This window comes from Chiroxiphia lanceolata, chromosome 24 (genome assembly GCF_009829145.1).
Source record: "Chiroxiphia lanceolata isolate bChiLan1 chromosome 24, bChiLan1.pri, whole genome shotgun sequence".
NCBI classification, from domain to species: Eukaryota; Metazoa; Chordata; class Aves; order Passeriformes; family Pipridae; genus Chiroxiphia; species Chiroxiphia lanceolata.
The window spans coordinates 5,584,768-5,598,416 of NC_045660.1; the positions used below are offsets into that span (position 1 = coordinate 5,584,768).

Below are 13,649 nucleotides of genomic sequence, written 5' to 3' on the forward strand. Positions count from 1 at the left end.
AGCCAATTCCTCCCTGCTGGAAGCACAGGCTGTGGAAAATCAGGCTCTGAGGAGGCTGGAGAAGCTTTGGAGGTGGAAGAAAACAATCCATTCCCTTCCTTTAGGAGGCAAAATGCCACGTTCCAGCCACCTCCCCTCTGCAAGTCTCACCTTCCCCGCCCTCAGGGAGGTGCTGGCGCTGCAGAGGAGGGTGTTGGAGCAGCCACAGCATTCTCCAGGTGGCACCTGGCTGCCAGCTTTCCACCGAGGATGCTCCCAGGGCACCCAGCCAGCTCCCTCCCCCTCTGGGTGGGCTCGGGGCAGCAGCACAGGAGAGGTTTCCCCCCCAAATTAAGGCAAAAATCAGCCCCGATGCCAAAGGTGGGCAAAGAAAACCTGGCTCTTTGCCCTCCTGGGGCACCTGGGAGGTGGTGGCAGGTTTGTTCCCGCTGTCCTTGGTGCTTGGCAGGCAGCAGCAGCACGTGGGGGACTGGGCTATGACAGCTCTGAGACGGGGGACAAATTGCTGGGGACAGTGATGGATGGCCTGGCTGTGCCTCCCCTGCCTCTCCTGCCAGCTGGAGTTAACTCCAGGACGGCTCCAGAGCAGGGTCAGTCCCATCTGCTCTGCCCCAGCTGCAAAATCCCATTATCTGCCTCCCCCCAGGGCTCCCACCCCCAAAAGGTCCCTCCAAACACAGCCCAGAGGTGTTTCCAAGGGATAAAAACACCCACCTTGGAGGTGTCCTCAGCTCTGGGACCCTCCTCTGGGGACACAGAGCTGGGGAAGGTCCTCTGTGTCCCCCCCAGATGGTGTGAATCCCACTGCAAGCACAGGGATCCAGGCAGGTGATGCATGGATCCATCCCATATCCATGTGCTGCACTGGAATGGGAATGTTCTTGGAACACTCCGTGGGCCCAAGGCAAACCCCCCTGGATTCACAGGACAGATCCCCCCTCCCCGGGCAGCCGTGCAGGGGGGTGTTAATGCCTGGGACAATTATCCCTGGATGCAGAGCAGGGACAGCTGCTTCCTGTTCTAAATGAAATAATGTTGATTGGGGCTCTTAATGATGGTTTGCCGTGGAGTTAATTAGCTCCCAAGCCTTGGCAGATGCTGGGAGGGGGGTCAGTCCCAGCGAGGCAGCAGTGAGGGGGCACAGGAGGCTCCAGCACCGTGGAGGGGCTCCCAAAAACCCCCCATTCCCAGGGTGTAGGATTCCTGTGGTCGTTTCCCCTGCCCTGACCTCCAATCCTGGCAGCTCTGGCACTGGCTGGGGTCACTCCCTGGGCTGCAGACAACGTTTGGCTGTGACATCTTCAAACCACACTCTGCTGCCAACAGAACTGTGCTCCCATCTGTTTACCAGGGGGGTTTCCAAAGGAGCTCAGCACATCCCAGCTCCAGCTTGGCAGCTCCAAAAAAAACCCCTCTCTCCGTTCCTTTGGCGAGGCAGCACCAGAATCCCAGAATCCCAGGACGGTTTGGGTCGGGAGGGACCTTATGGATCATCCAGTCCCACCCCTTGCCATGGGCAGGGACACCTTCCACTAGCCCAGGTTGCTCTGAACACTTCCAGGGATGGGGCAGCCACAGGTTATGGGGCTGTGCTCACCCTGCACGAAAACTTGGCATCCTGGAGGAATGACCTGGTGTTTTGGGATGCAGCTGCTCCCTGTTTGCTTCCAGTGATCCCTGGGGGAAGGCTCTGGGCTCCCTGTGGTGCCAGGCAGGCGGGAGCACCAGCACAGGGAACGGCAGCACTGGCTGTGCTGATGCCAAACGTGCCCCAGGGAGGGAATGGAGGGAAAAAAACTGGCCAAGCCCAGCAGAAAGTGGCCTTTGGAAGCCAAGCCCAGCAGAAAGCGGCCTCTGGAAGCCAATCCCTTGGGGATGTGGCCGTGCCAGCAGCAGGAGCTGCTCCCAGCAGGATGGGGAGGTTCAGGGCTGAGGTGAAGGTGCAACACTTTTCAAGGCTGCCCATCCCCAGGTGCTCCAGCTCCAGGGGGGACCCAGAGCAGTTAATTCCTTCATTTGTGTCCAATTCCACGTGTCTTGGCCCATTTTGCACCGCCCAGGTGGGACATGGAGCGTGTTCCCAAGCCCAGCCTGTGGGAGAGTTGATTGTGGAGTTTAAGAAGCCCCTCTGAGCTGATCCCATGTCTGAGCCCTCCGGGTTAAAGCACCTTCCACCACTCTTGACCTGCTCAGCACCGAGCAGAGCGTGGCACTGGGCTCTTCTGTGGTGTGGGAACAGAGATTTTAAATAGTTTCTTTCAATTCTGTGAGGGATTTGCTGGTAGGACACCGAGCTAACACGCAGGGACATTGTCTGCTGAGCTCCTGCAATTACAGGGCTGCCCTGGAGTGACTATCATTTGCTCCAGCAATGTTTTCCAGCCACTGAATAGTGGTAGAAGCAGGGGAAAAAATCAATAGCTACAATCCCATTGGCTCCATCGTGCTTTGAAAAACACGGAATTACTTCATGGAGCAGAAGGTTTTCAGCTGGCCAGAAACAATTCAGTGGCTGAGTGGGGAGAGGCTCCGTGTGGAAAAGCCTCAGTGAACTTCTGAGGCTTTAAAAAGCAAATCTGGGGGGAAAAACAAACAAACAAACAAAAAAAAAAACCACCAGAAAAATTCTGATTAAATGTGCAGAGCTGCAGTCAGAGTGAGAGCAAAGCTGCTCCCACCTCGGCTCCCAGAGCAGTGCCAGGATGGAGGGAGCAGCAGGAAGATTATGGGCAGGAAAGCTGGAGATTCACCAGCTCACGGGGAAGTTGGGGTCTAAATCTTCAGCTGAGCTGCAGCAGATGGTGGTGCCTCGCTCTTCCCAGGAATTACAGAAACGTTCAGTTTGGAAAAGCCCTCCCAGCCCACGGAGCCCCCCCCCCCGTGCCTGATTATCGTGGGATTTTGTGCAATGATCCCCTCACAGCCACGGGGTTGGGTGGTGGTTTTACCCTTGGCTGGAGAACCCCTCTGGCTGTCTCCCCCCCCCCCCCCAGCTCTGGAGAGCCAGGGAATCTGCACTGCTCCCAATTTCCATGAGGACATTCCATCCCGGGACTGGAGCAGAGCCCATCCATCACCCAAAGGACACCCCCTCCCGTGACGGTGCCCGGAATTTCGGGAGCTGAGGCAGCAGGAGAGGGCAGGGGATGGGAATGGCACAGGTGGCTTTTGTCACCGTCCCTTTTCCCAAATAAAAGCTGCAGGGAAAACATCGCGTTCCCTGGGCTCCCAACCCCGGAGAGAGGGGGCACAGGAGGTTTCTGGGGATCTAAGGAATGGCAGAAGATGCTCTTTGAGCTGCCCCAGCATTTGCCCGGAGCACAGGGCACTCCCCTCCAGTGCCCGCTGCCGCCTCTGCCACTTAACCTTCCCCAACCTTATTTGTCTCTGAAAGGTGCAAACACGCCCCTCCAATTTGGAGGCTTAATTTAATCACCCTCTGAAGTGCTCTGGGCGCTGGAACAGGACGGAGGCCAAGGGCGGCTGCAGAGGTGAAGGATTTCCCAGTTTCCCCCGGAGTGCTCCTAACGAGCTGAAATAACTGTTTAAAAAGGGCAAATGGAGCAATATTTCCTGGGAGTAATTCCCGTCCCTGCCTCGCACACCCTCAGCTCTCCGTCCTCGGGCTGCGGGGCTAATTTAGGGTTATATTTAATTTATAAAAAAGCGCAGTAGTAAATCACAGGTGGGAGAAAGCACCAATTCAGCTTTTTCCTTTCCTCCTGCACACAGGCAACGCTCAGGGAGTTTTCCAGGGCTTGCTTTCGCTGGAGCTTGGATTGTTTTAGGATGGCAGATGGTTGTTTTCTGAATAAGTTGTAGCTGGGGGGCGGGAAGGGGGGGATTTAGTTTGAAATATGAAAATTCTAATTAAAAATATCTCACGGATGTTTGGAATGAGCCAGTTACTGTCGGCAGGGCAGGGACCTCCCCAGTGCCTTTACTGGGGGCACTGCCCAAGTCCCTGCAGCAGTTCAGGGGCTCTTTGGGGAAAAAATATAAGCCAGGGGCCGGGGATCCCATGGGATGCTCCTGGTGAAGTCCTTCAGCCGCCTCCTGGGGCTCTTTGAACTCAGCACGGGCTCAGGAGGGTCTGAAAAGCGCCTTTTGTGGAGGGCAGGGATTTTTCTAGCGTTCCAGCATCGTGGGACTGGGGGATTGGGGGCTCAGGGACGAGGAATTTTGACACCCGGAGCCTGCAAAAAACCTGTTTTGCCTGATTTTTCCAGCCTCCCGTGCCTCTCCCGCTCCCCGTGGCTGTCCCGGCTCCCGCAGTTACTCCTGGAAAAAGTCCGGGGCGAGGCACACGCCTAAAACCGGCTTGGCCGCGGACTTAATGAACTGTTAATAGATGAAAATCTCTCATTAAGGAGCCAAACTGCGGAGGCTTGTGCCGACCGGCTGGACTCCGAGCGGAGAATAATTAGAGATGCAAAGTTTAGCCCGAGCCCTTTGCTCTCTCCCAGCTGCCGGGCCGGGCTCTCCGTGGCTTTTTTTCCCTGCAGAAGGGAAAAAAAGGTGGGAGCTCCAGCAGGAGCTGCCTCCTGACCCTCCTTCCCACCTCTTCTCCCCCCTCCCAGCGCGTTTTTTTTGTGTACACGTGATTTATTTATGCAAATGTTTTTAAGGACTCGGCAGCAGGGCCCACCCTGAGCTCACCCCCCTCTCTGATCCATGACAAAGTTCCACAGAGGGCACCAGAATCTGGGAAAGGGATGGCAGAAGCTGCCAAACTGTTGATTCCTGCCCTGTGGATCACATGTCCCTTCCCAAATGTGACTTACTTTATAAGGTGCATCAACTGTAGCTTAGAAAAGCAATATTAGTGCTGCCATTAACAGCAATGAAAGCTTTGGCTCTGCAATGATTATTTTTCCTTGGAAAGTTTGGGTTTGTGACCACACACACCTGGGAACTGAGGAGGAGAGAGGGGGCTCAGGGGATGGACTCTGAGTGTGAAATACAGTCACAGGATGGGTTGGGTTGGGAGGGACCTTAAAGATCATTTAATTCCAACCCCTTTTCCACGGGCAGGGACACCTTTCACTGTCTCAGGTTGCTCCAACCTGGCCCTGGATGGGGCAGGATGACCTGACCCAGGGATGGAGCAGCCACAGCTTCTCTGGGCACCCTGTGCCAGGGCCTCCCCACCCTCCCAGGGAAGGATCCTTTCCCAATATCCCACCTATTCCCACTCTGACAGGCCCCAGGGCTGAGCCTGCCTGGTCCCAAACCCCAAATCCTGCTCTCAAACCAACACAACCCACCAACCCTTCTGTCCAGAACCACAAACCCCTGAGCAGAGCAGAGGGAATTCTCGTGCCTGTTACCAGACCAGCATCACCCAATTCCACAGGGGATTACCACAAATGTTATTTTTCAGCAGAAACTGCTGCAGAACTCAGGATTTGGCTCCTCCAAGCCAGGCCTGAGCTACAATTCGTTAACACTGTTGATTTTCCCCCCTACCCGAGCATATGTTGTGATTTGATTACATCCAGTAAATCTGTTCAGCAAACATTAATAACCTCCTGCCATTCTAGTACTCTTTTTTTTTTTTTTTTCCCCTCTCCCAGCCCAGTTATCACACATAAATATTTCCAATCATCTCCCCTCCATAAAGCCAATCCAAGGGCATCACGAGCCGATGATTTCACACGGGTATTGATGGATTTATTGGAGCTGCTGGGCTGGCAGGGTTGGAATATGGAGCAGGCAGCGGGAAAAGGGAGGGAAGCCAAGCACAGCAGCCCAGGGAAAAGGGGGTTGTGCTCCACTGGACCAGTGCAACCACTGATCTACTGCCCTGCTGGTGCTAATGATGGGAATCTGGGAGAGGCTCCTCTCCTTCCTCCCCGTTCCCAGCAGCAATTCCCAGATCCTCCTGGACTAATGGGAGGGTGTTTTTAAGGAGAGGCTGAGGCAGATGGGAGGGGTGCCATCCCTTGGGATGTGGGATGTTCCACACTGTGGGGTTAAATCCACAGTGTGGGATTCCCCTCTCACTTGTTTCAGCCACACCCCCTGGAGATGTGGGGTTTGGCTGCTGTTTTCATGGAATCACCAACCACGGAGTTGGAAAAGCCCTCCAAGATCGTGGAGTCCAACCATTAACCCAGCACTGCCAAGGCCACCACGAAACCACGTCCCCAGGCACCACATCTCCACATTTTTGGAGCCCTTCCAGCCCATTCCAGTGCTTGACAAGCCCTCTCAGTGAGGAAATTTTCCCTGATGTCCAACTTAAACCTCCCCTGGTGCAACTTGAGGCCGTTTCCCCTCGTCCTGCCCCTTGTTCCCTGGGAGCAGAGCCCGACCCTCACCTGGCTCCAACCTCCTTCCAGAGAATTTTGGAGGGTGATAAGACTCCCCTGAGCCTCATCTTCTCCAGGTTGAGCCCCCCCAGCTCCCTCAGCCTTGTTCTGCAGCTCCCAGTACCCCAAACCAGCTTCTCAACACTTCATTAATTCACACAGGCTTTGAAACTTCTTCTTTTGCCCCCTTTCCAAAAAGCTGCTGGAGCTTATCAAGAGATGAAAGATTGAAGGACATGCATAATTAATGGCCTGGCTTTATTTAAATAATTCAATTTTGCCTTCACATCTGCATTCTTCAGGTGTGGCTTTAATTCTTTAATTACAGACCATCGTGCCACAGTGCTTTGCCTGATTAACAGTTGGAAATTAAGGCTGGATTGGAGTGGGGGGAGAAAGATGTGTCAATACAGAAATAAGAATATAAAGTAGCTTGAGGGAAAAGTAAAGTGTCTTCAGCTCAGCAAACCTGTTCTGCTCTAACAGTCCTACATCCTAGAGCATCTCCAGGAGGATTTCAGGCTGGTTTGAGGGGAATCTCAGGGAATCTGGGCTGAAATTCCCCCCAGGCAGGGGATTCCCACCCTCTCCTCTCCCAGGACAGGGTGGCAGGAGCTCAGTGGGTCTGGGCAGACCCTGAGGCATCTCCCCAAACCAAAAACCTCTTACCAAAGCTGTGTAGAACCATTCCTGCTGGATTGAGGGAGCTGAATCCAGGCTCTGGGATCCACAGAAGCTGAACTCTCTCATCAGAAGCTGATGTTTCCAGGAAGACTCAAACAAGCCCTGGGTCAGCTCAGCAAGTGCAGTTGGCAGCAATTATCCAAGGAGAGCTCTTCCCATGGGCTCTGTTCCCAGCCCAGCATGGAGCAGAGGTGCCTCAAACTGGGATGGGATGGCAGCAGAGGAGAAAGCAGGGATAAAAAAACCCTAAAGGAACAAAAAGCACCTGGAAGAACCAAGTGCTGGAAGCTGAGTTCTCTGCAGGGCACATGGCACTGAGGTCCCATCCCAGCACCTCCAGCTTGCTGGTTCCTGCCCCTGAATCCCGTTTTTTCCAAGCTTATCCTTGTTGTCCCCTTGATGGCTTGGTGGTTTTTTTTGTTAGTTTATACCCTAATAAGAATTACTCAATAATTCGAGGGTGAAATGTAAATGTCAGAGCAAGACTGGCAGAGGTTTGGGGAAGAAGAGCAACTGGACAGAGGGTTTCTGCCACTTTCTTCCAGCAGCTGGACAAACCTGCTGGAAAATTGGGCTTGGAAAAGCCCCTGCTGTGCCAGGAGTGCCAAGGGGAATACAAGGCTGGCAGAGGGGGGTGGCTGCTGCTAAAGGCACCAGTGCCTGCCCACCCTGGAATATTAAATGTGCTGGGAGGATGATCATGATTAATTATCTCACCTGTCTGCCAGAGGAATAATTTTCTCCGGGCTGAAATAACTAAACCAGCTCCTTTCCCACACTAATAGCACTTCATTGTCACACATTTCCTAAATCCAGGCCCTTTGCATCAGTTTGGCTAATGAGGACAGGGCCAGGGCTGGCTGCACATTCCCCTGGGATCAGCAGGGAGAGCCAGGCCTGCTCCCAGCCCTTGCTTTTAACCCTTTCCCTGGGATTTTCCTGTGCTGAATTCCCACAAATAAACCCCATTCTGCTCCCCAGGGGTGCTGAACCTCCTGACAGGTAAATGCCCCCTGAGCCCTCACCTGCAGCTCCCACCACCGGGAGAACTCAAATGCCACTTTTTTCTTTAAGTTTTAAATTTTTTCCCCACTTTTTTTTTTTTTTTTTTTTTTTTTTTTTTAGCTCTTCCAAAGCCTGGAGAATGAATTATGCATTTTCCCCCCTAGCACTGAACTATAAATTCTCCTCTTAGTGCTTGGAACGTTTCAGAAGTTCCGGGAAGTTCCCTCCTCCTGCAGAGCTGCAAGATCCCAGCTGAATAATACAAACCCATGTCCTACTTGGGGCCTCATTTTGGTGCAGGTTTCCTGTGGGTGCTGCTCATTTACCTGTCCTTGGGAGGGATTTTCTATCACTCACCTGCTCAGAAGAGGATGGGAGGAATTTATCACCTTCCCAGGAGATAAAACCAAGAATGTTTGTCCCCAGTGGGGCTCAAGGAGATGCAGAATAATCCAGCACAGCTCAAATCCTGGGAACCCACTTCTGCTTTGCTCCCAGCTCTCTGCATCCCTTCTGCACTTTCCATCACTTTCCCAGCTTCCCAAAGAACTCGTGGCAACTTTCCTAAGGGGCTTTAAGTGCCTGTGACCCCCCAAATGATGCCCCCGAGGCTCTTTACACCCTGTTTTTCCAGGAGCACCTGGAAAGTCCGAATGCAAACCCCAGGGTGGTTACAGGATTTCAGAGAGCTCCCCAGAGTGTTAAAACCAGGCTCAGACCTCCTGGCCTGGCCAGGTCAGGTCCTAAACAAAGACTTGATGTCCCAGAGAGCCAAAAATCCCACAGCTCCAAAGAGTTAAAACACTTGGCTGAGCCCTGGATGTGCTGGTGGAGCAGCAGCACCTGCTTTTAATGCATCTCTGACAGCCCAAGGTCACCTCACCCTGCAAGGGAACAGGGGAGGAGGGGAAAAGCTGATTTACAGCAGCCATCCCACAGGGACTGGGAGCTCCATCCCTGTGGCTGCAGCCCCAGCAGAGAGGGGATTAGCTCAGAGCCCTGGGAGGGGGGCAAGGATCAGGAATTATGGCCTGGAGCCCCCGGATTTGGGGGACCTCTGCCTGAGGGGATGAGGTGAAACAATGGGAAACGGCCTCAAGTTGCACCAGGGGAGGTTTAAGTTGGACGTCAGGGAAAATTTCTTCCCTGAAAGGGCTTGGAATGGGCTGGAAGGGCTCCAAAAAATGTGCATATTTGAGGCTGTTTCCCCTTGTCCTGCCCCTTGTTCCCTGGGATTTGCAGTAATTCAAGGGGCAGCTTTTGAACACCACAGACTCACCCTTCTGGTGGGATCCAGGAGCACTTCCAGGCTGATCCCTGCAGCCATTCCATGACTGACTCCTTGCCTGGCTGTGCCTTTCTCCAGGGCTCCAAGAGATCAAAGCTTTACCTTGGCCCAGGTGGCTCATTTGCAGCTTCTGAGCCCCCAAACCCCTCGTTTGGGGTCTCACACAGAGGATGGGAGGCAGGATGGGGGGCACAGGGCTGGCCCCCCCCCGGGGTCACTCCCAGCAGCATCATTCCTGGCCTTGGATGTGGAGGGAGCACCCAGAGCATCCCTGGCACTCTGAGAACTGCCCTGGGGTGTCCATGGGGTGTCCTTCTTACTCAGGGAGCCTAAAGCCCTAAAAAAGCTGATGCTTCCAATTTGGTGAGCAGTGAGGTGACTCCTGCCCTGCACTGCAGGGGTAACTTATTAATTAATTCACTAATAACACCTCCTTAGGTGTCACACGTGAGCCAGTGTCACAGGACCACCACTGTGGGACCCCCTGTGCTGAGGTTTTAATGCAGCTCAGGGCAAAACCACGGCCCAAAGCCCCCTGAGGGAACCAGGAATGATGACAATGTACCTGTTTAACACCAAAAAAAATTCAGCCAGCTCAGGTCCTCTCACAGTTCCTGATGGGAGGCACATTTGTAATGTCCTTTTCCAACCAGAAAATTCCCTACCAATTTAATTTTCCGTGTGAATTCAGCCCCAGACCTGGATGAAGAGGGACATCACCCACTCAGGGCAGTTGGGCTCTTTTATTGTTAATTAATGGTGATGCCGAGAACTAAATCCTGATTTCAGGGTTTTTCCTTTGTTTCTTGGAGGACCTTTGAGCTCCTGGTTTCAAAAGGGGCTCTGCTGATCTGCCCTGACAGAGGGGCAGGAGCTGCCAACAGCCTGAGCATCCATTCCTGGCTGGAGGGGGGGGAGCACAGCTGGAATAACATCACATCCCAGCTGGAACAACATCACATCCCACCTGGAACAACATCACATCCCATCAGGGCAGGGAGCTGGGAAGGGAGGGAGGGCAGGGAGAGGGAGGGCAGATGTTGGATTGGTCTCATTCCCTACGGATGAGCTGCTGCCTCCACAGAGCAGGGACCACATCCAGGCTGAATTCCCCTGCACTCCCCACTGGTGATGGGGAAAAGGGTTGGTCTTGCCTGAATCTTCCCTATTTTCCTCCTTGGGGTGTGCTTCCAAGCAGCTGGAATATCAGGAATCTCATGTGTGTGTTTGTGTGAGATTCCAGAGGATCCTGGAAGAAAAAAAAAAAGCCTTTGGCAGCTCCACGAAAAAGGCACCAGGAAATGTAAGAAAAGCAATGCAAAAATTTATATTTTATTTTGAAGTCAAAAATTTAAAATAGCTTTCAAATTCAGCAAAGGATGCCTGAACACAAGGAAAAGCCTCATATACAGAGACAGATAAATTAAATTGTATATACTGCAGACAAGCCAGGTGTATGTATAGATTACATATGTACACTTTTTATGTAAACCAGATTTATACATTTTATTACATTTACAAAAAAAAGCTGATCTTCCACTACTCTTTACTACAATAATGAAAAAAACATTTACATTGGGGTTTTTTAACTGTACAAACTTCTGATTCATAAAAATATATCTCTGTACAAAAGAGGGATTTTTTTTCTTTTTTTTTTTTTGTTAGTTTTTCTTCCTTTTGTGTTTTTTTTTTTACTTTTTTTTTTCTTTTTTCTTTTTTGTTTATTTTTTTACCTTTTTCATTTCTTTTATTTTTTAACATAATGCAAGTCCTCTGGGCACAAGGATGGAGAAATGTCACGCATCAGGTCCCAGCCAGCTTGCAAAAAAAATCGGGATAAACCCCCTTCCACTTCCTTTGCTCCTTGGGCAACAGCAGAAAAAGGTACTTAAATGGGTCAAAAGCAGCAAGTCTTGTTTAGGCAGAGCTTCCCCTCTCTCCCTGCCATGGGTGTTTAAATAATTTGGGGTTATTTTTACACACCTTGACACGAGTTTCTCCTGATGAGAGGGAGTCAGGCAGGTCTGAAAAGCCAAAGTGTGCGTTGTGTGTGGCCATCCCTGCTCTCCACCCGGAGCACCCTCGGGGTGTTTGGCACCTTCCCAGCCTGGAGAGGCTTTTCTGGAGCTCAGTGATGGGAACCTGGAGGGATCCAAGCTCTGCTGCCCTGGAGGGGTTGGGATTTTGGGCGCTGGGAGAGGAGCTGGGACACGGCGGGTGCTGGAGCAGCAGGGGTGGGTTTGGCCAGGGGCACGAATCCCGGGATAATTTAGGTTAGAAGGGACCTGGGGGTCAAGGGTGGGACAGGAGAGCCCAGCTGGAGGCAGGAAGCAGCTGTTTCCCTGCAGGAGCAAGTCCAGGATCCACGGGAATCTCCCAGCTCTGCCCTCCCTGGGGTCGCTCAGAACTCAGTGGGGACAAACCTTGGCCCCACACCTGAGTGTCCCCCCAGCCCAGCTGGGTCCCCTCTGTCCCTGACCCTTCTGGGATCCTTGTCCTGCGAGCTGGGGGAGCCCCCAGAGGGACAGCCCAGCCTGGCTGCCCATGGAATTCAGACCTGGAAGCCTCTCCCTGGGTTTCTGGGAGCACTCCCTGCCGCAGGACACGGCCCAGAGCTGCTCTGGGCTCCCTGTGTGCCCAACCCCACGTGGGCAGCACCTCCCTGACCCCTGCCCACGTGGGATGAGGGCTCTGGCTCCTTCTCCCACCCCTGCCCACATGGGATCAGGTCTCTGGCTCCTTTTCCCACCCCTCAGGGAGAAATCCCAGCACCTTTTCCTGCTTTGGGCAGTGGAGGTGGCATTTTTTTTGGCAGGCTGGCTGTCCAGCCACGAGGCTGGAGAATGCTGCTTTACTCTAAGAGCACTGAATAAGAGACAGAAGTAAAAAAAATAATATATATTTATATACATATACACACACACACACACACACACACAGAGTAAAAGAATAAACAAACCAGGGGAAAAAAATAACCAAACCTACCCTGTGGTTTTCATTAGGCAGAACCTCAGCTGACATCAGGGAGGGGAAAAAAAAACCAGTGCTTGGATGGGAGAGCATGGATGTAAACACTACCCTAGAGGTTTAATGCTGATTTCCCTTGGAGTCTCCTGCAGGAGGAAGCTGCCTCGGTGACACAGGATTTCACTCTCACCTGGGAAATGCCACTGCTGCCTCCAAAAATGGGCCCTCAGAGCAAACAGCCTCAAAGCCTGGATCAACAAGAGTAGCTCTGCTCCTCATCAGAGGAGGCCAAAGTCACCAAAGCCTCGTTCTCTTCTAAGGCAGGAGAAATGTCAAGCTGCCTTATCTGCTCCTCTGAAAGCCAAGGCAACCTCTGTGCCCCTGGGAAATAAAGGGAGCAGCTCTGGAGAGAAATTAAAACTCTTATTTGGAGTTGCCATTTTGGAGGATCAATATGGAAAGGGCAAAGGCTTTTTGGGGGGGGGGGGGAAATCAGGATTTGTTAAGAGCTCTTTTTAAAGAGGTTTTTGTCCCTCGGTGTCTGTCAGCGGTTTCCTGGTCAGGGGGTTTGGACACAGCTCAGATCAGCAGCCAGGGAGGGGGGGAGTGTTTCCTCCCCAGCCCTGAGAGCTGCAGGAGTGAACACGGGGCAGAAAAAACCCCAGCAAGAATGCCCAAAGGAAAATGAAAGGGGGAAGAGGGGGAAAAGCTTCCAAAGTTTCGCTTTTCCCATCGGGAAGGTCCCATTTGAAAACACTTCCTCTGCCAGAGCTCTGGGGGGGGGTAGAAAAAACAACAAACAAATATCCCACAAGCCCAAACACAGACAGAACAAGAGCTCATCCTTTCCTATCCTGGTGTTGTCCATAAATCCAGTCAGCACCTTGTGCACAACCCCTTTGTTGCCCAAGCTCTTCCCGAAGTTGGGGGGCAGCTGGTGGGGCCCCCACACATCCCACGGCTCCCTCTGGGAACACACCACAGGAGCAGGTTGGAAAAGCCTTCCCAGGTGCTCCCCTTGCCCAGGGAAGTTGGGCTGAGCCCCCCTGGCAGGGTGGGGAGGGAGGAGCTGAGCAGGAGCAGACCTTTGGTTGGCTTCGTGATCCAGGATGGAGAGAGGGGGGACCCGGGCGGGGAAGGACGACGGAGGACAAACCCAGGACAAACCCAGCGGTCCCTCAGGAGGTCACACAAAGTCCAACGAGGTGCAGCAGCTTCTCCACAGCCTCAGCAAAAGGTTGGGAGGAGGGAGATGGGCAGGGGATGGATGGAGACTAGTGAGGTGAAACACAATCATCCACCAGACGCCGACCCCGGAGTGATCTGGGATGGGGGGAAAGGAAAAGCAAACAGCCTGTTATTAACACACAGAAATGCTGGGAGAGCCTGCA

The 13,649-nt window shown here is 52.9% G+C and overlaps 1 protein-coding gene across 3 annotated transcripts in view; it reads right to left on the bottom strand.

The window, feature by feature from the left end:
• Positions 1-11,041: 11,041 nt before the first annotated feature.
• CSMD2 (CUB and Sushi multiple domains 2) overlaps positions 11,042-13,649 on the bottom strand; it is a 264,720-nt gene continuing 262,112 nt past the window's right edge. For all 3 annotated transcript variants that reach the window (XM_032709961.1, XM_032709960.1, XM_032709962.1), the window contains one exon: positions 11,042-13,581. The gene's annotated coding sequence lies outside the window, so the exon portion shown is untranslated. The remainder of the gene's footprint in view (positions 13,582-13,649) is intronic.